Source organism: Siphateles boraxobius, unplaced genomic scaffold, assembly GCF_051911475.1.
Source record: "Siphateles boraxobius isolate OS27281-9 unplaced genomic scaffold, OSU_SipBor_1 5, whole genome shotgun sequence".
In the NCBI taxonomy this organism is placed as follows: domain Eukaryota; kingdom Metazoa; phylum Chordata; class Actinopteri; order Cypriniformes; family Leuciscidae; genus Siphateles; species Siphateles boraxobius.
In genome coordinates, this window is record NW_027509141.1 from 33461198 (window position 1) to 33482589 (window position 21392).

Here is a 21392-nt window from a genome sequence, read left to right on the forward strand (position 1 = left end):
GTTAGCAGAGCATATGTAGCACGGGAAGGACAAAAGGCGGAAACGTGCATAAATTGACCAGAACGCTTTTGTTCATAAAGCAGCAAATTTAAATGTAGTGTTGAGCTAATGAGGCTGCTTTCCCCTTTGAGCACCAAGTACTTTCCTCCTTAACTGACCTATTGTTGACAATGTTTGTTTGTTATCTTGCTGTGCTAATGACATCTAATCTCAGTTGTAGGCCTGTTCCTTCTGGACTGCATGTTTTAATAAAGCTGTCTTTGGCCAGAATGCTGGCTGTATACATTCATTTTCCCTGTACTTTTGTTTCCTTCAGAGACGACAGAGCATCTGCCATTGTGGTTTCCCAGTTTTTTTGAACTCGCCATCTGAACCTTGACCTCCATCATAACCTTGGTAACCATTTCATCTTTTATTTCTCCCATCTTTGATTCTTTGTTGTTATAAATTCCCCTGTTATGTTTGCTTTATTTAGTCATGTGCATCTGTTTTGTTTTAATTATTTATGTTAATATGTACCCTTCCTCCCCCAACCACATTTAAAGTTATAGAAGGAATATCTTTTCATTATTTATGTATTTGTTCATTCATTCTATTTATTTACTTATCTTTTTATGATGGAATTTGTGCGTTATTATGGGCATTCACTTTTTTAATTAATTGATACTATAGCTAATGGCCAATTAATCAGCCTGTATTTTGCGAAATATATTTATTTGTTTACTGTCATTGGTTTCAGTTCCAAAATTTTATATCCATCATTTTATTCATTATATATTTACATAAATAGACCACTTATTGATATCCATGTGAATGAATACGGCACACTGAACTGTAGTAAAAGAATATAGTAAAAGTTGACGAGAGTGGTTGGACTTCCATGTTTAACAGATTATAGTTAATTCATTCCTGACTCTCTCCAAATCCTTAAATATCCAGATAACAAACCAGCAACCCACACACACTGAAGCAGATGGATAAACACACACAAACACACACGGATGCGACAGCTGACCTTAATAAGCCCTCGTCAGGTCTGACCTCCGCATCCAGGCCTGTCCTGTGAACACAATCGAGACGGTGATCCAGACAGCTGTTTTTTATCTGCTCTGAGCTCTGCCGTCACGTACATGAGGCCAGTGTGACAGGTGCACTGTGATGAGAAGAGGATTCAAGGGCGGCTCATCAGTACGACAGCTAGCTTGTCCTCTTTTGTGATGGTTCAGGAAGCCAGGGAAGGATCGGTACAGTGGTTTTGGCGATGCAACACCAATTTGTCATGATGCAAAGCTCTACGTTAGTTTTGACTTCATAATGAAAATGAAGTGTCAGGCACAGTGTAGGTCAGACCACAGTGCTTTACTGACTTTAATAAGCCAAGAGCATCTGTATTAAAAACTCACTGATGCCATTCACTTTCATGTTGAATTAAGAACAGTTAATTACAAAACTTTAATCAGTGGGGTCCTAAATTTTTCGTCCGACATTGCTAATTATTGCTAATTATGTTTTGAACACAGTTTATCAGATTTTCTTGTTCTGAATGGACATGGTTTGATATTCAATCAGCACTCAGATGGAATTTCAGTAGGTGTCTTTATTATTCTATTCTCATTGCTGAATCAGTCATAAACATTTCATGGGCCATATATCATCCCAAAATTAATTTTTTTTTCTATTTTAATAGGCATTTTATATAATTTTTTTCTTTGTGGCTATTTTAATGTCAAATCAATTATTTTTAAATAATTCTAGTATTTTTTTTACTGAATTGTATTTATATTTGCTGGATTTCATCAGTATTACATTTTTTCATTGAAAATGTATAAATATATTTTAGAACAGTAACGTGAATAACTCTTTTTAGAATATTGACAACTACAAGCAAACGCAAAAGAGAATTCAGGAAAATTGATTTTCATTTTCATGAAAATAACACAAACCACATGAATGTCCCTAAAAGAAACTAATTTCTTTATACAAAATGTAATTTTCTTCTTTTTCCCTTTTCTTTTATTGGTTTTAGTGTGAAAAAGGTAACCTGGGCAAGTTTTCATGAGATTTACGCTCAAATATTGGAAGAAATCACAATCATGTTTTTTCTTTTAATTGTTTAAATAAGTCTAATACTGATCTACTTCATGTGGTAAATGTTGGAAGTCCAGCATTTGGAGAAAAAGCTGCAGAATAATGCTGCATGCAGAAAACAACGCAGAAAGCCGCTCCATAATACGAGGAGTTGATGTTGAAATGCCTCAGCAGTTTTCAATTTCCGACAACACCTAGGAACAGCCAAGACCCCGAGCCAGCTATTATTTCCCACACAATCATCAGCCCCATACAAACCCTCTCCTGTGACAATTTTCAAAGCCTCTCCAATATCACTGTGCCGTGCACCTACTTACAATTGCCATCAATTAGCTTTGTGTATTAATGTTCCGCTTTGCGGCAATGCTACGATGTAGCATAAAGATGCTGTCACTCGAAGGTGCATCGCTCATTTGCGAGATAAGGTAAAACAAATTGCCCCATTGTTTTATGCTGCAGCACTGGTGCAGATAGGTTTCAAATAGAGGCTGTCACAAAGCGAACACCAGGCGTTTTGAACAATAGATCAGAAAGATTTGTCTAAGCTGCGCACAGGGGTCGGATCCTTCATAATCCACCTCGACCTCTAACCCTTTCTTCACGGACACTTAGTCTTTTGAGGCTGTATTCATATAACCTTGCTGTATGGCTAAGCCGTTAGGTCAGACTGACCCATATGACTGATGTCCTCTTTTCAACGTATACGTCCCATCGGACTGGGCCCTCCGGTGTACGGCACTACAGATAGAGGTCAGATAGTTTTGATTACAATGCCCTGCTCTGTTCAAGATACTATCTGCCTTTTACCTGAGAGGAAGCTCTTTCCGCATCATTCATCTTTGCTCTTTGAGTGGCTCTGGTAAATAGTACACATTGTGTTTGTTCTCTCTCTAGGGGAAAATGGATTTAATAAATCTTTGTGATATACAACTTGTCTTATCATCGGCAAGTAGTTCACTCAACCTTTTAGCGTGAAAGGAAAAACATACAAGTAAGCTAGAGTCAATAACAGCATGTCACGAGTGTTTCTCTCAGCGGTGGTAGCAGAGGTTTGTTTGCTCTGACCCTGTTTGGAGACAAATGAAACTAAAGTATGGCTCTCATACTCGAATACAGCATTAGTACACGGCGTACCAATGTGGTGCCCATGTCATGAACAATTCGTTCTGCCCATTGAAGACCTCAAAGCGATCCCATTGGCTGAAAGAACTTTAAATGGGTACTCTATACAACGCCTGATTAAAAATTCCAACAAAATGATCTATGCCAGGGGTGTCCAATCCTGTTCCTGGAGATCTACCTACCTGCAGAGTTCAGTTCATTCTGTAATTGTCAAGTGATCCTGAAAATCTTAGTGTTGGAGCTGAACTTTGCCGGAAGATAGATCTCTAGGAACAGGATTGAGCATCCCTGATCTATGCCATCTGAAGTATTTTAATATGAATTTTAACCGAATTGTTCATTACACCAGAAACTGAAATGAAACTTTTAATCTCATGCTGGAAAGCAAATTTTAGTTTAGTTTCGTATGGTGAGTTTTTAAAATTCGTTTAGTTGTTGTAAGCAGGACTAGTGCCGAAGGTGGGATCCACATTGTGTCTAGTGACCAGAATACCAGAGAAATTAGAGGTGGGCTCTTACAACACCCTTCAAACAAATCACATAGAAAACTGCCATTCCAAGTTGGTCCTAGTAGATTTTGCAATCTGATTATGTTTAAATCTGATGTTATTTTGGTGAAGCAGGTTCGTTTTGGCAGTAGGGATGAACTGAGAAACAGCCATCTGAAATATTTGAATATGAATTTTAACCGAATTGTTCATGACACCAGAAACTGAAATGATAAACTTTTAATCTCATGCAGGAAAGCACATTTAAGTTTAGTTTTGTATGGTGAGTTTTTAAAATTCGGTGCATTTAAGCGCATAAGCCTGTAAGACTGGAACAACTGGTTGATGGAATCAACCTCACCACAGGTCTATAAGACAAAGGACCTTGCTTGCACATTAACATTTAAACATCTCACACACACACACACCCCGCATCCCCCTTCCTTGGAGCACCTTATCTACATTTTCTCTCTCTCTCAGTCAGTAACACTAAAAACTCACACAAGAATATATATGGTTTTAATGTGAATGTGATTAGCTTTAAGGATTGTTTAGTATCATTTTAAAGGTCTCAGGGTGACTGGAACATAATGTCTCTTTCCCAAAGAAGTAAACCCAAAAGGTAATAAAGTTCTTAGGAAGTTTAGAAATATCTTCCACACCCTCCAATACTGGAGGGTGTGTCTTTGAGTTAACACCTTCGACCATTTGACTGAATGCTAATTTTCCACTGCTAGCAAATGGTGACTTACAGGTAAATTTCCACTGTGAATGATGTTTAGATTTGAAATGAGGTCTGGGTATATAATGAAACGCAGCGAGAGCTCAGGGCCTTTTCTGTATCTGAGATCGGCCCGTGAGGCTGAGAGTTGCGAGTCTCTCTGCCTCACGCATTTCCCCTTTGTTCTAGAACATTTGATGGTTTGCATTGATTATCTTTCAATTGATTATGGAATTGTAATAATACATTTACCTGACATAATAAATTGTTATATTTGATTATTCTAACAGACTTTGACTTTATTTTGATTGGAGTTAAAAGGAATAGTCAAACATTAACGTATATTTAATGATGCACAGATATCATTGAAAAACCTTTTCATTTTATGGAGTCAGATGAAACGAGTTAATACATAAGATAAAATGTATTGCATTTAACCAAAAATACTTTGCCACGAGAAAAGACAGTAACACGCAAAGACCTTCACCGCTAATTCGAGTACCGCCATTGGATCGAGTTAGACGGCCTTACAAAGCCTATCATTATTTATTGAGTCGCGTGATAGGATGTATGCATATGCCTTGTCATAACCAGCTCTGTTGGGCAGAAAAGCTTGAGGAAATCAAATATTAGCATGAGGTCCCTCGTGACACGATAAGATCGCCTCTAATGATGAAGAGCCTTCGACTTCATCCCCCACCAAACAAAACTGTGTGTAAAGTCTGCCCAGCTCGCTGCGGCTCAGCAACTTTGCCAAATATGAAATATTTAGTTGGCGCTCGAAAAAAAAAGGAGTGACTCTTGTGAGAACCGTCAGAAATACTGTGCACATGAAAGATGATCTTTGCTTTTAAAGCTCAAGTAATCTTTACAAACTCCGGTCATGTTCAATCATGGCTTTGAATGTGGAAATAACAACGAACTCTGTCCAAAAAGAGAATCCTCCCTCATAAAACATGCCTTTCACTATAAGGGATGTCAGAAATGGAGATTTGATGTCATCCTAAAGCTCCTAAATGACTCTTATGACAGTAAACCTGGCCGTCTGTATCCAACATGCGTACGTTTCCCCTCGGGCGGCATGCTGAGATGCCAGACAGCTGTAAGGAAAATGTATTTGCATGGGTATCCGTCTCTGTGCTTCACGCTGACGCCTCTTGTGAAGATACAGAGTTTCATCAGTTTGCTTTGTCAGACTCCATTGTAATTCCAAACCAGGTACGGGGAGGAAGGGAGCTTTAAACATTAAATCAATGAGGACTACGGACACCAATCTATGGAAAAAAGAAGGTGGGGGGGAAAATCAAAATTTGAGGCAGTTGCGCAGGGACCATCTCATTTAGCCGGAGCTCAGAGGCATGCCAAGATTAATATACCTCGCCTATTTGGTTGCATATTGCATATCCCTCCTCGACTCAAGTCTGTCTAGGCCAGCGGGCCCACTGTAGCACAGATCATTTTTAAAGCGCTTCATTATTTCACCAACCAATCTCTCTCTCTCTCACTCTCTCTCTCTCTCTCTCTCACCCAGGTCTCTCCATTGATTTAATTAGTGTGCAGAGAGAAACTATGCGTTTGAGAAGTTACATGATCTCTATTATGTATGCTGGAGCATCATTTGGTAATCTGCACCATGTCGGCTTTCTTTATTGGCCGGCGGTGAGGTGGACTCCCAAGGAGCCTGTTGTCTGACGGCCACCGTGACCATGATAAAGTATTAGTGGGCTTTAGAGTCCTTGCTTTTCATTTTTATTTTATTCATTAATTTGCATGTGTGCGTGTAATACGGACTGTGTTTCATCAGGACCGGCTGGAGAGTCGGATAAATTCCGAGATTCAGCGGACGGACCCTTAAAGAACACCATTGCACAGAGACAGTGATAAATGCACAGGACTTACCTACACTTTATTAATACTTAAGGCAACACTTCATCATCTTTCAGCAAAAATTAGTGCTTTTTCCCCCCGTAGATAGATTCGTAAGAACAGCTGTGAGCCCAAACACATCATGGTTCCATGATTTGGTCAAGAGGGGAGGAATGCTGAGTGAGTTTTCTATCCTGAACGGCTGTAGCATCTGCCTGTATGGCGTGCTGGCAGAGTTTCTGAAACAAAATGAAATGAGCTAATCAGTTTGTGCCATGCTTAATTTAATCTCCCCGGTGCCGCGCTATCGATTTGATTTTTGACTCCTGATTTACGAAAAGCAGAAGAATAATGTCATATAGTAATGAGGTCATGTTATTAAACGGGTGCAGCTACTGAAAGGCTCTTACAAGGTATTTTTTTAATACATTTTTTGATGTATTACACAACATTAGTTGTATTAAAGCATTTGTAACTAGTTGAAGCTGATGTGAACCAAAAGAGCAGACAGGAAACAGGCAATGTTTTAATACAGTTAATGAAATAATTGTTCTTTTACTTGGACTTGTTGTCGTAAGCAGGACTAATGCCGAAGGTGGGATCCACATTGTATCTAGTGACCAGAATACCAGAGAAATTAGAGGTGGGCTCTTACAACAGCCTTCAAACAAATCACATAGAAAACTGACATTCCAAGTTGGTCCTAGTAGATTTTGCAATCTGATTATGTTTAAACGTGATGGTATTTTGGTGCAGCAGGTTCGTTTTGGCAGTAGGGATGAACTGAGAAACAGACAGAGATGAAGCGGTATGGAGAAGCAGCAGTAGATACCACTGGGCTGTTGGGTTGCGAGTTAGAAGCCAGTCCAATATAAAACCTCATTACTGTGGCGTCATGGAAAATGTGTGCACTTTACACTCCATCTAGCAGCGCTTTTGCTGGATAAGCACTGTTCTTGTTTGGCCCTTTGTAAAGGCCTGTTTCATTAAGGGCAGGTTTCAGCACCATCCTTTTAGTACAGGTGACACCTGCTGCCATCACCTATACACTTTTTCTTTGTCTTGGAAACCCATTCAAGGACTGTGTGTCTGTCAAAGATGGTTTATTAGATGTCTCTTATGAACTGTTCAAAGAGCTGTGCTCCACAACATACAGAGTTTCCTCACTTCCTAGTCCCTACACATTCAAAAAAGTTAATGTTGTTTTTATTTTCATTCCATTTTTAAATAATACAATACTAATAATACATTTCTGATTTCATTCTTTATTTAAAAAATGTTGGCATTAAAAAAATGATGTCTCTCATTTGCACAATTTTATGAGAACAGAGGTGTACTGTTTTGTCTTTTTCTATATGATGTTTGGTTGTGTTTTAAAGGTATTGTGATGCAGAAGGAGGCACGGTTCATAGTCAACGTCAATGTCTTTCTCTTTGGAAATGGAATCTTTCGTTGAAGGCAAAGAACTGAAGGCCATAAATGAATACAGTCTGAACCTTGATGATGTCACGAAGGAATGGTCAGCATAGTGCAGAAATGATCATTTCACGTCTTCAGCAGTCAGTCCTGAATTGCAAATGTATATCTGGTACACACACACACACACACACACACACACACGCACACACGCACGCACGCACGCACACACACACACACACACACACAGACACACACACACACACACACACACACACACACACACACACACACACACACACACACACACACACACACACACAGCTTTGTTTCTGTGATTTGTGAGGGCATTCCATAGGCGTAATGGTCTTTATACTGGACAAACTGTATATTCTATCCTATTCTAAAGCCATTTAAAATATGAGGACTCAGGAATTGTCCTCGTAAATCACATTGAATTTGTAATACCAGTGTAATACCCCTGTCATGATACACATTTGTGTCCTCACAAATCACAAAAAACACACAAATCACACACACACACGCACGCACGCACGCACGCACGCACGCACACACACACACACACACACACACACACACACACACACACACACACACACACACACACACACACACAACATTACCAAGCAAGACAAAACATGTCCTTGCATAAAATTTGCACTAATAAAGACTGCAGATGCAAAAAATGTAGCTGGAAAAAAAGGTCAGCGGCATAAACTGGCTGCAATTATAACAATGCCGGCTGAAAAACCAGTCGGCATTAGGCTAATTAGCCAACAAACAAAATCTCTCCTGAGTCTGTATTTAAAACAGTGTCTGTGCTCTAGTGTGTTAGTATACCAGATATCCTCAGAGTTTTGTCTGGGTGTTCACAGACTGGCAGACTGCTACGCACTTGTCTGCAGTTGAAAAATACAAATAAATAAATAAAAATAATAAAAAATTGAGATGCTCGTGCCAGCCTTGGGCCTTAAAAGCATCCCGCTGAGTTTGGCAACTGGCACTCAGCACCGCTCCAATTTTAGATGGAGCTGCTCTTTGCCCAGTCTTTCTGAGGGACACTGAAGTGTTGGATAAAGACCACATGCTGGATGGATTGGTAGGAAACTTATTCTTTATCAAGCACTTTGCATAGTCATGTTCTAATTATTATTTGCAGGTACTACGTTTACAGGCAACCTGTGCAAATTTATTGAGAATAATAAATCCTGTCAAATCTATTTTGACTTTAAAGGGATAGTTCACACAAAAATTTAAATCCTTTCATTAATTACTCACCCTCATGTCGTTCCAAACCCGCAAGACTTTCGTTCATCTTCAGAACACAAATTAAGTTGTTTTAATGAAATCTGAGAGCTTTCTGTCCCTGCACAGACAGCTACACAACTACCACTTTTTGACGTTTCATAAAGAGATCCTAAAACTAATTTAGTCTTTTATTCACATACTCATCAACATTCATCAACTCACACATCCGTTGTGGTCAACTCAAGCATGTTCGCTTGACGTGCAAAAATACGGCAATATGGCAAATACGCAGCACATTTGAACTTCTCACGCGTCAAGCAGGTTTGGTTAAACTTCTGTTTATGTCCACTGATCAATGTTTAAATGTGAATAAAGGGCTACATTTAATCTGTTGATCAAATAAAGCGATCGAGTCTCTTTAGAAAAAAATTGCACTGCTCAATAGGGTTGTTAATCGGAGCCTTAATGACGATTCCAATTTCTTAAGCCAACGATTCGATTATTTTCGATACTTCAGAATTGCCCGCGATACGATTCGATTCGATACGATTCAATACTAGATATTTTGCATGATATATATTAAGTTTCAAATAAATCAACAAAAAAAATAATAATTTGCCTTTCATTGAGAATACAGAAATAGTATGTGTGGCGAGCAGGATGAGGCTGAGTGACGTGAGAGAACGGCGAAAATAGACACGTGGACAGACAGGCGGCAAAATAAACACATTAATCGATAATCTTGCGGACGCATCGATGCATTGAATCGTCGGCTGTATAATCGATGGATCAATACGAATCGATTAATATTTACACCCCTACTGCTCAATTCATATGGATTTTTTTTACAATCTCTTTATGAACTTTTTGAAGCCTCAAAGTGGTAGTTGCGTTGCTGTCAATGGAGGGACCGAAATCTCTCAGAGATTTCATCAAAAAGATCTTCATTTGTGTTCTGAAGATGAACGAAAGTCTTACGGGTTAAAAAACGACATTAGGGTGAGTAATTAATGATAGAATTTTCCTTTTTAGGTGAACTATCCCTTTAAGGTTTAATAATTGATTTATTAATTTAATTTATAACTGATTTATTGAACAATAAAAAAAGTCTTTTGGTTTAGCATCAGAAGGTTATTTGCACATTTTAGAAGATTATTTGCAAATTTTTCATGTAGGATTTGTTCCCACGTTCAGAGGCATCTAGCGTAGTGCAGTAAAAGCTGACAGCATCATAAATTAAGTTTTTTTTTTTTTCTTTAGCCAAATGAGTTCACAGTGTGAAAAAGGCCTAAAGTAGTCCATACGCCAAATTAAAAATGGCGTGGCTGTTGAGATTACAACTAGTGTGCTTAGTTTTCGCAGATAAAATCCCCGCCTTGGTCATAAATTGTATTACTGGCTCTGGGATTCTGTTCTCTAATTGGATCCTTGTAATTGGGCAAGTGGAGCTAAACAGCCGGATTCCTGTTTGTTTATACATCTCCCCTATATTAGTAACGTGCTGCGACTCCTCAAACAGGCTGAGGGGTCACTAACATCTAGCCAAAGGCATAATTAGTCACTCATTCTTAGCATATGCCTCACTAGTAGCCCGGGCCAATTATTCATGATTAACTCGAGTCACAGTGCGAGCGGCTGATTCATGCCTGCCCACACCAGCTCGCTATCTGAAAGATTCAGAGCAGAGAAGGAAAAAACAAAAACAAAGCCTATAGTTTTTTTTGAGGAGATGAAAGAGAAGCCCTTGATGCGAGGGGCATTGAGCCTGCCAATTGTCTGTCAAGTTTCTCAAGTGAGAAAATTGGTAAATAAGAATAAAAATAACTTTCGGTCCAACATTTATAGTGTTTGAAAGAAAACCGAGAACCTAATCTGTAAATAAGTGGTAGGAAAAGAGATGTAGAGGAAGATAGGTGAATAAGAAAGACCCATCATATATGCTCCATATTGATTTTTCTCGACTTTGATTCGACTGATAGATATAGTTAAATTAAACCTTAATGAATGTCTCACCCTTGTCTTGTCAATAATAGTAGTTCTGTTTTTAACATTACGCTGGGGGAAAAAAACTGTATTGAAAAGCGTTTGAAAAGACATATGTCAAGGTAGTGAAAGTATGGGATTTTAATGATTAGCCAAACGCTTAAGGGTTGGAAACGGCTACTTAAGACTCAGGCATCAATGTGTTATCAGACCTGGGTTGTAATAAAATCGTGACTTCATTATTGTTATGAGAGCTTGTTCCACTTTCATCATGAGGCTCTAGCTGTGTGCTGTTCTGAATCTCTATTTAACTGACACCTTCAAGTAATAAATCAGTTGTTTGAGTCAGTTAGAATGGTTAATTGCAACCTCACATTATTTATAGCTTTCAGATGCACACATATAATTATGACATTATGATGTCTGTTCATCTGCAAATGGAAATTTATCTGAATTACAGCAAGCTGAATGAGTTGCACTAACATGAAACCGCTTTCGCAACCTATTTTACATAATGTGTTATATTTATGAGCGAAACGGGAAATTCAACAGTAAAAAAGAAAAAAATGGCCAGAACATGATTCTGTCAATCTGGAAGTTAAATGATTTTAGAAAGTGGACATTACACACATGAATGGACCCAGATTTTGGATTGGTTTGTGAAGGACTACTGAACACCCCCTTTTGAGAAAGATTTTGAAACCAGGACGTTGAGGCTGAAAGTCAAAGATTAACCCTCCAAAGGCTAACACTCTCTAAAAATATTTGCTATTGTTACAAAAACCTTTATTAAATTTAACATTAACTAAAACAAACATGATTACTGCAATATTGTAACATTGTAGAAAGGCTAGAAAGCCTAAAATGCTTACATGGTTGACAATTTAATGATATTTGATGAAAGTTTATGCTTTTTTTATTCATTAAAACAATCTGCACTGATGAATGAGACTAATAACATGTATTAAGAAAGTAAATGGGGTCAAACGAGGTCACTTTTTAAAGCCTGTAAATAGAAAGGATGTGTATCAGTCTTGACTGGATCCATTTAGGTGTGTTTAGAAAACCAATGATCTGGGCATTTCACATTTGGCTTTTCAGCTCTAGTGGTCAGCAGAATGGTGGTCCAACACCCCTCTGTGCTCCAGGACAAAGGTCTGGACTCCTTCGCATGCAGCAGAGCCCAAACCGCCATGCATCATTTCCAGACGATATTCCCAATGTTCTGATCATCTGTGCTTCTTTATCTGGAAAGACAAGTTCCTGTAACTTTGACAGATTGTAGCCTTTGCACAAATGGACCAGAACTGTTTGTGCAAACTGATGTGAAATCAGAGTGTACTTTCTTAACACTAATGATACATCAGAGCATGATATTTTTGAAAATGCTGGTTAGCAATAAAAACAATTAGGAATAGATTTGGAAAGTTGGGTGTTCATGCAGAGGGTGAACTTGACTTTATACCTCCATAAACAAAAAGCCACAAAAAAGTGTTTTAGGAGGCAAAAATTTCACTTTATGACATTAAAATGGGTTGTAAATGTGTTTAGTTTTGTCTTATAAGGCAGTGGGTCATTACACAGCACTGGACACTGGCAATTAACTGCCTACATTTAGCATTCGTCTAATTTAAAATGAGGTTTCAGGTCCAGCCTTGAAAGGAAAAGTGAGAGCGTCATTATTTCGATGGTGAATTCCTGCCGACAAACATCCATTTTCTCTGTCATTGGTAGAGGAGAAGGGTAGCAAGAGAAAAAACAATTGTATTTTGACCTGACACCAACTCCCAGATGAGAGCTGTCATTTCCTTTAAGGTCACGGAGAAATATGGGATTCAGGCAAGTAGTTATTTGAGTTAGGAGATCGAGAGCTTGCTTTTTGTCACTGGTGTCTCTCCAGACACTTGAGCCACGTGCTTGTTTCCGTGCCCGCTGCCGCCCGGTCCGGGCTACTCGGGACCCAGCAGGGAACGGGGGCTGTGACACTGACAAAGCTATCTAAGGCAAGCACCATCCGTCATCCCCTCCATATTAGCATGAGCTATCGCATAGTCCAAAAGATGTCAGTGAACCTTATCGCCAAGGAAACCTCTCAATAACTTATTCATGATTCGCAAGGTAATTGCCCAGGCTGCTGTTTCACTTGGCAAAGTAGTCGACATTGACAAAACATTCAAGGAACGCTCGACTCGACCTGTATCCGAAGTGCTCCGGTTGGCGCCGGATATCCATCTGGTCGAAATTCTCAGCACGCTCCCCTTAGGAGGCTTTCATAGCAGGTGATGGGTTTAAGATTCTTGGCAGGGAAGCATTTTAAGAGCAATAGTGGCTGTCACCAGACAATTTCCCTTGTGGTGGGTCTGCATCTTAAAGCATTAAACCAAATGACTTCTTGGTCTGGTTCAGACAAGCTGTTTGAGCAATGGCACCGTTTGAATATTTACACTTTAATATAGAAGCTCATCTCTGGGTCCTTACTGACCGTGGGGACGTCCCGCAGATGCTTCTCTCTTTAATGTCCAACCTCAATTAAAGGCTTTTGATTGAACAAGGCAAGGCGGTGGATACTTGATTGCAATCACATATGCAAAAGCTGTCAGAGATATGAAGCGCTTGCCTCACGCTGGGAATTATATTGTATGCTCTTTGCATTTTATGAGTGCCGTCCCCATAATGCATTGTGCTGTTATAAGTAAATATATCTGGAATGACCTTTCTTTACACGTCAGAGTTGGGACCACTGAGAATGCTTATTAGCTCACTCCTTGTGTTTTTTCCCCCCTTTTGCTCTTCGAAAGGTCCTGCCAGGGTGAAAGATGGAGAAAATAGATGAGGGCAGAAAGATAGAGACTTCACAAGCTGTGTGCCTCAAACCCATTTAGTTCCAAGACGGTGATGGTTTTTCATTCAATTCCCTGACCTGCCTCTGAATTGTCACTTTTCCCCTCTAGCTACACAGAATTTGACAGGATGTAGTGACTCCTTTTTTCTCCTGACATAAGTTGTCCTCAAATGGGCTTATTGTCCTTATTAAGCTCTGTGACAATTTTGGATTTGGTTTGCAAGTATAATTTTGTTTGTGTTTTACAACGGACAAGAATCAATCAAAAACCTACCTTAAATTGGACAATGACTTTCTTTTAGAGCTGCTGCACAGCCAAAACAATCTCTGTTCAATTAATTTCCTATTATTATTGTAAAGCTGCTTTCAAACAACTTGTATTGTAAAAAGCGCTATATATATATATATATATATATATATATATATATATATATATAGGGTGACTTAACTCGACTTGTGTATGACAGGATTGTGTAAAATTCAGAACTAAGAAAACGGCTTACTTTCTATTCATGAATGTGAATTTAAATTGAATGGACCAAACCACACAGGAAGTTGAATTGGAATTTGAAGTGGAATGCCTGTAAGTGGAATTTACTGAAATGCAATTCAAAGACATTCAACTCAGTTTATGCATTCTGGAAAATGAAGCATTCTTCCACCCTGGTCCATAGAAGTTTAATACATTTTAATAAATAAAATGAAAAATATACTGATAAATGAACAAAATACAGAGTTCTATTGATGGCATTTCAAACATTTGCTTGTCTACCATAATGCCTATACACATTTGTTTTGACACGTTTGTATTTAAGAATCAGTTAAATCACTTTTGAATTTCAAATTTCCTTAATCAAATTTGAATTTGAATTCTCCATCCTGTTTGTGTCACGTAGAGGCTGAGGCGGTCGGATCCATTCGCAGATATTTATTAAAGGAACACAAAAGATCGAGTCCAAGCACGGAGAAACAAGAGGTACAAACTAAGACAGAGTTTGGGTAAAACAATACTTCACAAATGGGCACAGAACAGAACAGTCCAGATAAAGGGTTGCTGAGGGTGCACAGGTGAAACTGATGAAACCATAATCAAACATAATGAGTCCATGGTGGAACATAACGCAGGAAGAGAGTGCCCTCCAGTGGCTCATGCGGGCACTCCAGCCGCTGATTGTCACATAACCCCCCCTCTAAGGAGCGGCTTCCAGACGCTCCTAAGAGCTCTGGGGGGAGGTCAACGGGGGATGGGATGGAGGGCCAGGTCCGTGGAGAGGCAGGGGACCTGGAGACAGGAGCAAGACCCGGGACCACGGAGAAGCAAGCTTCGCAGGCAGCCCAGGCGGGGCAAGCTTGGCAGGGAACCAGGCCGGAGCACAACAGACAGGAGAACAGGGCGGAGCACACTGAACACGGGAACGGAGTAGATCACACCTAACTGGGCTAGCCGGAACCAGTAATCCAGGAAGCTCAGACGTAGGCAGTAGAGCAAAGGTCCATGTAGATGCCGCCCCCATGGCCCTCTCAGGGTACCTACTAGCAAAGGTCCATGTAGATGCAGCCCCCAGGGCCCTCACAGGGTACCTCCTGCCCCCCCCCAAAAAATACTTGGGGAAATCCACGGGAGGAAGGTGCTTGAAGGGCGCCGGCAGGGCAAAGCGCAGAGGCGGGGCCGGCAGGGCGAGGCGCAGAGGCGGGACCGGCAGGGCGAGGCGCAGAGGCGGGACCGGCAGGGCGAGGCGCAGAGGCGGGACCGGCAGGGCGAGGCGCAGAGGCGGGCCCGGCAGGGCGAGGCGCAGAGGCGGGCCCGGAAGGGCGAGGCGCAGAGGCGGGCCCGGAAGGGCGAGGCGCAGAGGCGGGGCCGGCAGGGCGAGGCGCAGAGGCGGGGCCGGAAGGGCGAGGCGCAGAGGCGGGGCCGGAAGGGCGAGGCGCAGAGGCGGGGCCGGCAGGGTGAGGACTCTGGGAACGCCCTCCGGAGCCTGGCGAGCCAAACGAGTCCTCCCTCTCTTCCTTCTGCGACGGCGCTTCACAGGGCTAGATTCACTACTGGACGTACTTGACTCATTAGACTCGGTAGACTCACTTGACACAGTAGACTCGGTAGACTCACTTGACACAGTAGACTCGGTAGACTCACTTGACACAGTAGACTCGGTAGACTCACTTGACACAGTAGACTCGGTAGACTCACTTGACACAGTACTTGACTCACTTGACTCGGGGGTAGACTCACTTGACACAGTACTTGACTCACTTGACTCGGGACTTGACTCACTTGACTCGGGACTTGACTCACTTGACTCGGGACTTGACTCACTTGACTCGGGACTTGACTCACTTGACTCGGGACTTGACTCACTTGACTCGGGACTTGACTCACTTGACTCGGGACTTGACTCACTTGACTCGGGACTTGACTCACTTGACTCGGGACTTGACTCACTTGACTCGGTGGCACTTGACTCGGCAGTTGACTCACTTGACTCGGTAGACTCGGTGGCACTTGACTCACTTGACTCGGGACTTGACTCACTTGACTCGGGACTTGACTCACTTGACTCGGGACTTGACTCACTTGACTCGGGACTTGACTCACTTGACTCGGTGGCACTTGACTCGGCAGTTGACTCACTTGACTCGGTAGACTCGGTGGCACTTGGCTCACTTGGCTCGGCGGCACTTGACTCACTTGGCTCGGCGGCACTTGACTCACTTGGCTCGGCGGCACTTGACTCACTTGGCTCGGCGGCACTTGACTCACTTGGCTCGGCGGCACTTGACTCACTTGGCTCGGCGGCACTTGGCTCGGCGGCACCTGGCTCGGCGGCACTTGACTCGGCGGCACTTGACTCGGCGGCACTTGACTCACTTGACTCGGCAGCACTTGACTCACTTGGCTCGGCCGGCGGAACCTCCGCGGTCTCCGGATTGGCAAATCCAACAGGACCAGTGCGGAATACGGGCTCGAGTGGGCATACGTGAGTCGCAGGTTTGGTAAGACTGCAGTGAGGAGCTGGCTCGGCCGGATAGGACGGGAACGTGGCTATGGAACAGTCCACGAAGCAAGCCTCAGCAATGTACCGGTCCAGAGTCCAATCGGTAATGTTGCTCGGCATCCATTGAGCAATCCGGTAATCCAGCCCGTTCCGAAACAGGCCTATGAGCTGGATTTCATCGAGCGTTCCGAGATGGCAAATGGAGAGGAAGTCCTTAGCATAGCTTTGGACGGACTGGTTCACTTGAAACATTACCGAGAGATATTCTCTCAGGGCCCGGTTGCTGACGACTATGGGAGAGACTGCTGGAGCAACTGCTGGTTCCATTTTGCGGTGAGTTGTTCTGTAATCTGCTGGATCCTGATGTGGTGAAGTATTCTGTCACGTAGAGGCTGAGGCGGTCGGATCCATTCGCAGATATTTATTAAAGGAACACAAAAGATCGAGTCCAAGCACGGAGAAACAAGAGGTACAAACTAAGACAGAGTTTGGGTAAAACAATACTTCACAAATGGGCACAGAACAGAACAGTCCAGATAAAGGGTTGCTGAGGGTGCACAGGTGAAACTGATGAAACCATAATCAAACATAATGAGTCCATGGTGGAACATAACGCAGGAAGAGAGTGCCCTCCAGTGGCTCATGCGGGCACTCCAGCCGCTGATTGTCACAGTTTGCTACCTCATTTCAAATACCGCAGTTGATGGTTTTTAAAAATATGTCTCAGTTTAGTTCTAAATGATGCACAACCCTGCAGCCGGTTGCATAAACTGCTTAGTGTTAGTCATCTTTTTTTCTTTCTTTTTTTTTTTTCTTTAAACAGGTCACAATTTTTTAAAGTCAGTTACATAAAAATGTAGATTGGTCTATTTAGAATCCAAAAGTAAGATTTCCCCTTGGCCAACTGCTAGGTGGCCAGACTAGTTGAGACGCAGGCTATGTGCTACTGACCAGTAGTGTTTGAAATACTGTAGTCACTCTCAAACATGTGATGGTTGACGCACTGATGCATCTTCAGGTCTTCAGCATTACTAGAACTTCCAGGTTGGTTTGTTGTAGCAAAATTGAAAATTGCAACATTGTCAGAAAATTCTGACCTAATTTAAGTTCATTTTGGCACATACAGCATGGTTTTAATGTAGATGTCACTACTAAGTTTTCAGGAGTGAATTCGGTTCTAGAATGCAGTTGTCAGTTCCATAAATGACCAAACTCGTGTGTACAGAATGAGATTAAGCACTCGTTCTGGAGGAGTGACAACTGTATTTAGCTGCAGTGTGTACCTGACCTGTGTGTGTGTGTGTGTGCAATACTTTAGTGCTGTTTGCTCTACTTCAACTTCCAATTGCCACAGTCCTAGTTTCACGGTGTTCCTGAATCTGCTCTCTGACGCAACTCTCCTCCGTCTGTTGCGGCTGGGTGTCCCGTGGCGTCTTCCCTTCCTCCTCGTGAACCAATCCCAGTCCTTCCCGGAGCAACACAACACGCTGTTCCCTTCCGTGCTGAGATCACAGCTCCCCCCCCCCCAGCCACAAACCCAACCACTGCGTATTTCCCTTCCTACCTGTGAAGTGAATTCCCTCCAAAGGCCCGTCAGGTAATAGAGGACATCCTTTCTTCCCCATAGGCCTTCTCTGTGTTCAGTGTCATTGCTGTGAAAGTCTCCTGAGAAGAAGTGAAAAGCTACACTCAGTGTGGTTGAGCATGATAAAGACACTGACAGGTCGCATTCCTTCCAAGTGCTGTGAGAAGAGAGAGACAGAGATATGTTTGCCAATATTGTAGAGTTTTCACACTTTTCAACTTGATCAGTTATTACATTTATCTACCGATAAATGACACAATTTTGTGGGTCTCTAAAGAATGGCGACAGAACTTATTTAATGTATTGTTTGCATAATGACATAACAGCCATTTGATAAAGAATAGCCATTCATTATCAAGCGAGAAATGTGAGGATTAATAATCAGACCCAAATCAAAGATCAAAGAAAATGAACTGACAAGCAAGTATTTGTAAAACTTATTATACAATATAAAATTATTATTATTATTGCCATTATTTACATTTTTTGTATATTGTTTTGTCAAAATATTTTATTATGCTAAATGCTCACAAATCTATCATCACCAATCACAATCACCAATAATAATAATAATGATAAGTACTTTTCATAAATACTATTGTGTTTTTATTGTTGTAGTCTAATGATTATTTGTTCATTGTGGCAAAGAGCAGAAAGAAAACTAATTAAAATTGGTTTTACATTTTGGTTATTAAACAGTTATACAAGACTAATCTGTATCTGTATTGGTCAAAAAAGCAATATCTGAACTGTAGTTGAGATGCTGGGGATGGAAATCTGCACAGGAAATTCTACACTTTTTGACTTGCTCACCTCTTGTAATGAATAGGATATGATCGTTTGCATGGTCTTGTTGTTTTGCTACTTGATTAGGCTTTGGTGCATTCTCTCATCATCATGTCACATTAACACAGTGTTTAGCTTAATTAGCCCAAGTGTGGGGAGGGGGTGTTAAAAATGAGTCACCGGTGGGAAAAAAAAATGATGTCCACATTTAGAGACAAGTAATTAAGAAAACACTGGGTTTCAAAAATAGGCTTGAATGAAGCGATTATGGAGCTAAACAAGTGCACCTAATTACATGCTCACAAGGTGTTCATGGCAACATAGCGTTGTTATGGAAACACAGAAGTCTGCGCTGTATCCATGGAAAAAACTGACCTCAGCATTTTGCTGGAGGGCATTTCCTTATCAACACAGATACCTGCTGTGTGTGTGGGCATTTGTATTTACGTTATGGTATTTTTATAACCGTAAAGATATTTCTCCTAGGGTGAATCTCACAAAACCTGTCAAGAGCATATATACCCGCGTCATATTTCACCACAAAATGGAAGAAAAAAATTATTTCAGGGTCATTAAGAATATTTTTCATTGTGACCATTATTTCATAACAATTAAGGATGTGTTCACACTTGACATGTTTGGTGTTGGCATGTTTTGCTATGCTAGTTCTGCAGTTCATTTGAAGAAGTGTGAACGCTGGCATCCAAACCAAACAAGCGGACTGAGACTCAGTCCGCTTCCAAACAAAGTCTGGTGCGGTTCAAATGAAATATGAACGTAACACGGAACATAGACATCTAAACTAACCAAAAACGGGACATGTCACAAGATGAGACCCTAAAAAGGACAGAATTCTCAAGAATATGTTTTTTCTTGTCATAGTCGCGATTGTTGCCCATCACAGTTCAGTACAGGCATCAGAACCGCGTCTCCTCGCAGCAGATCTTCCTTTGTGTGTGTGACGGAGGGATTCCCGCTGCTGTTTTAACACATTTTATCTGATCTACAAGTGTGAACACAACCTAAATTACATTTCCTCCTAAATTCTCAATATCCTGATGCCTAATGTGAAAAAAATGTAAAATGTTTATATGCCATAGTAGTATTTGTTCTACCGCCTTTAATCTAAATAAAAAATACTGCATTACAGTAATGAGAATCACAATTGAGAATGATATTTACAAACTCAAAATAAATTGTCCAGATGCGTTGCTGTAAAGTTTAATTGTGAAGGTTTAAATTATCAAGATAATAATGTCACAATGCAAAAATAGGCTTCATTGATGTGACCAGAAAGCAATTAAATTCTTGTTTAATAACACATATTCATTATTTGAAATAAAATTGTGAACTAGACATGTTTTTGAGATTCATCCACAAGGAACTGAGAGGAATAGAGGCTGTAGCTGGAAAATCGTGTGTGTACCTGGCCACTCAGATAATGGATAAAATAGAGAAAAATAGATCAGAGCATAAATTGTTAACAGGGGTCTGTCAGGGACAGCGAAGCAGTCAAACTGGCCTACTAACAAGCTTTCCCTCACCATTCATTTGCTCTCATCTCTTCTTCATCTCTACTCACCTCTATTATACATGAGTCTTCTTATGAAAAAGTCATAAACGGCAGGAGTGGTTTCTCCACGCACAATCTCGCACCACACCGCCTGCCTTGCAGATTAATTAGAGGCAGCTGTCGTCCATTTCCAATAATTAATCACTGGAGTGGGAAACTCCTATTCCAGGAGAGCTTGGCAAGCTCACGAATATGTTGCTCTTGGCCTTTACAGGACCGGGCATATCGTCTCTAGACGGACCTCTAGAAAGGAGTTTTTTGGCGAAACAACTTCCTCAACTTTTTCAAAATGTTTCTTAACTGCTCTTTGCTCATTCTAATATCACTGTGATTAATAGCCAATTTGCAAGAACATAAAACAGCTAATGTTCCCAATGTTCAATGATTTAATATTGGTTGGGTGTTTTTTCCTAGAGAAACAATGTTCTGTAAAGTACAAATAACTGTGTTTTTATTAGGTTACAACAAAGCGCAGCTGCTTGACACCTCATTTTATTAGAGGTGAACTTTCTAAGCATACGCCTTACACCGCTCTGCTGACCAAAGGTTGCACTCTGGTCTAATTTCACAAGCCTTTCTCGAAATATCAGTGGAGTGCAATCTCAGCACCTCGGTATCCACTTTTTGCTCGGATGTGCTATGAGCCTGGGGAGAACGCGA

General features: G+C 41.1%; 1 protein-coding gene across 9 annotated transcripts in view; it reads left to right on the top strand.

The window, feature by feature from the left end:
* camta1b (calmodulin binding transcription activator 1b) overlaps nt 1–21392 on the top strand; it is a 304866-nt gene that overhangs the window by 52965 nt on the left and 230509 nt on the right. The window contains exon 1 of one of the 9 annotated variants that reach the window (XM_077204059.1): nt 340–396. The exons of the other annotated variants lie outside the window; for them this stretch is intronic. The gene's annotated coding sequence lies outside the window, so the exon portion shown is untranslated. Of the gene's footprint in view, nt 1–339; nt 397–21392 lie in introns of those variants that run through there. 9 annotated transcript variants of the gene reach the window in all.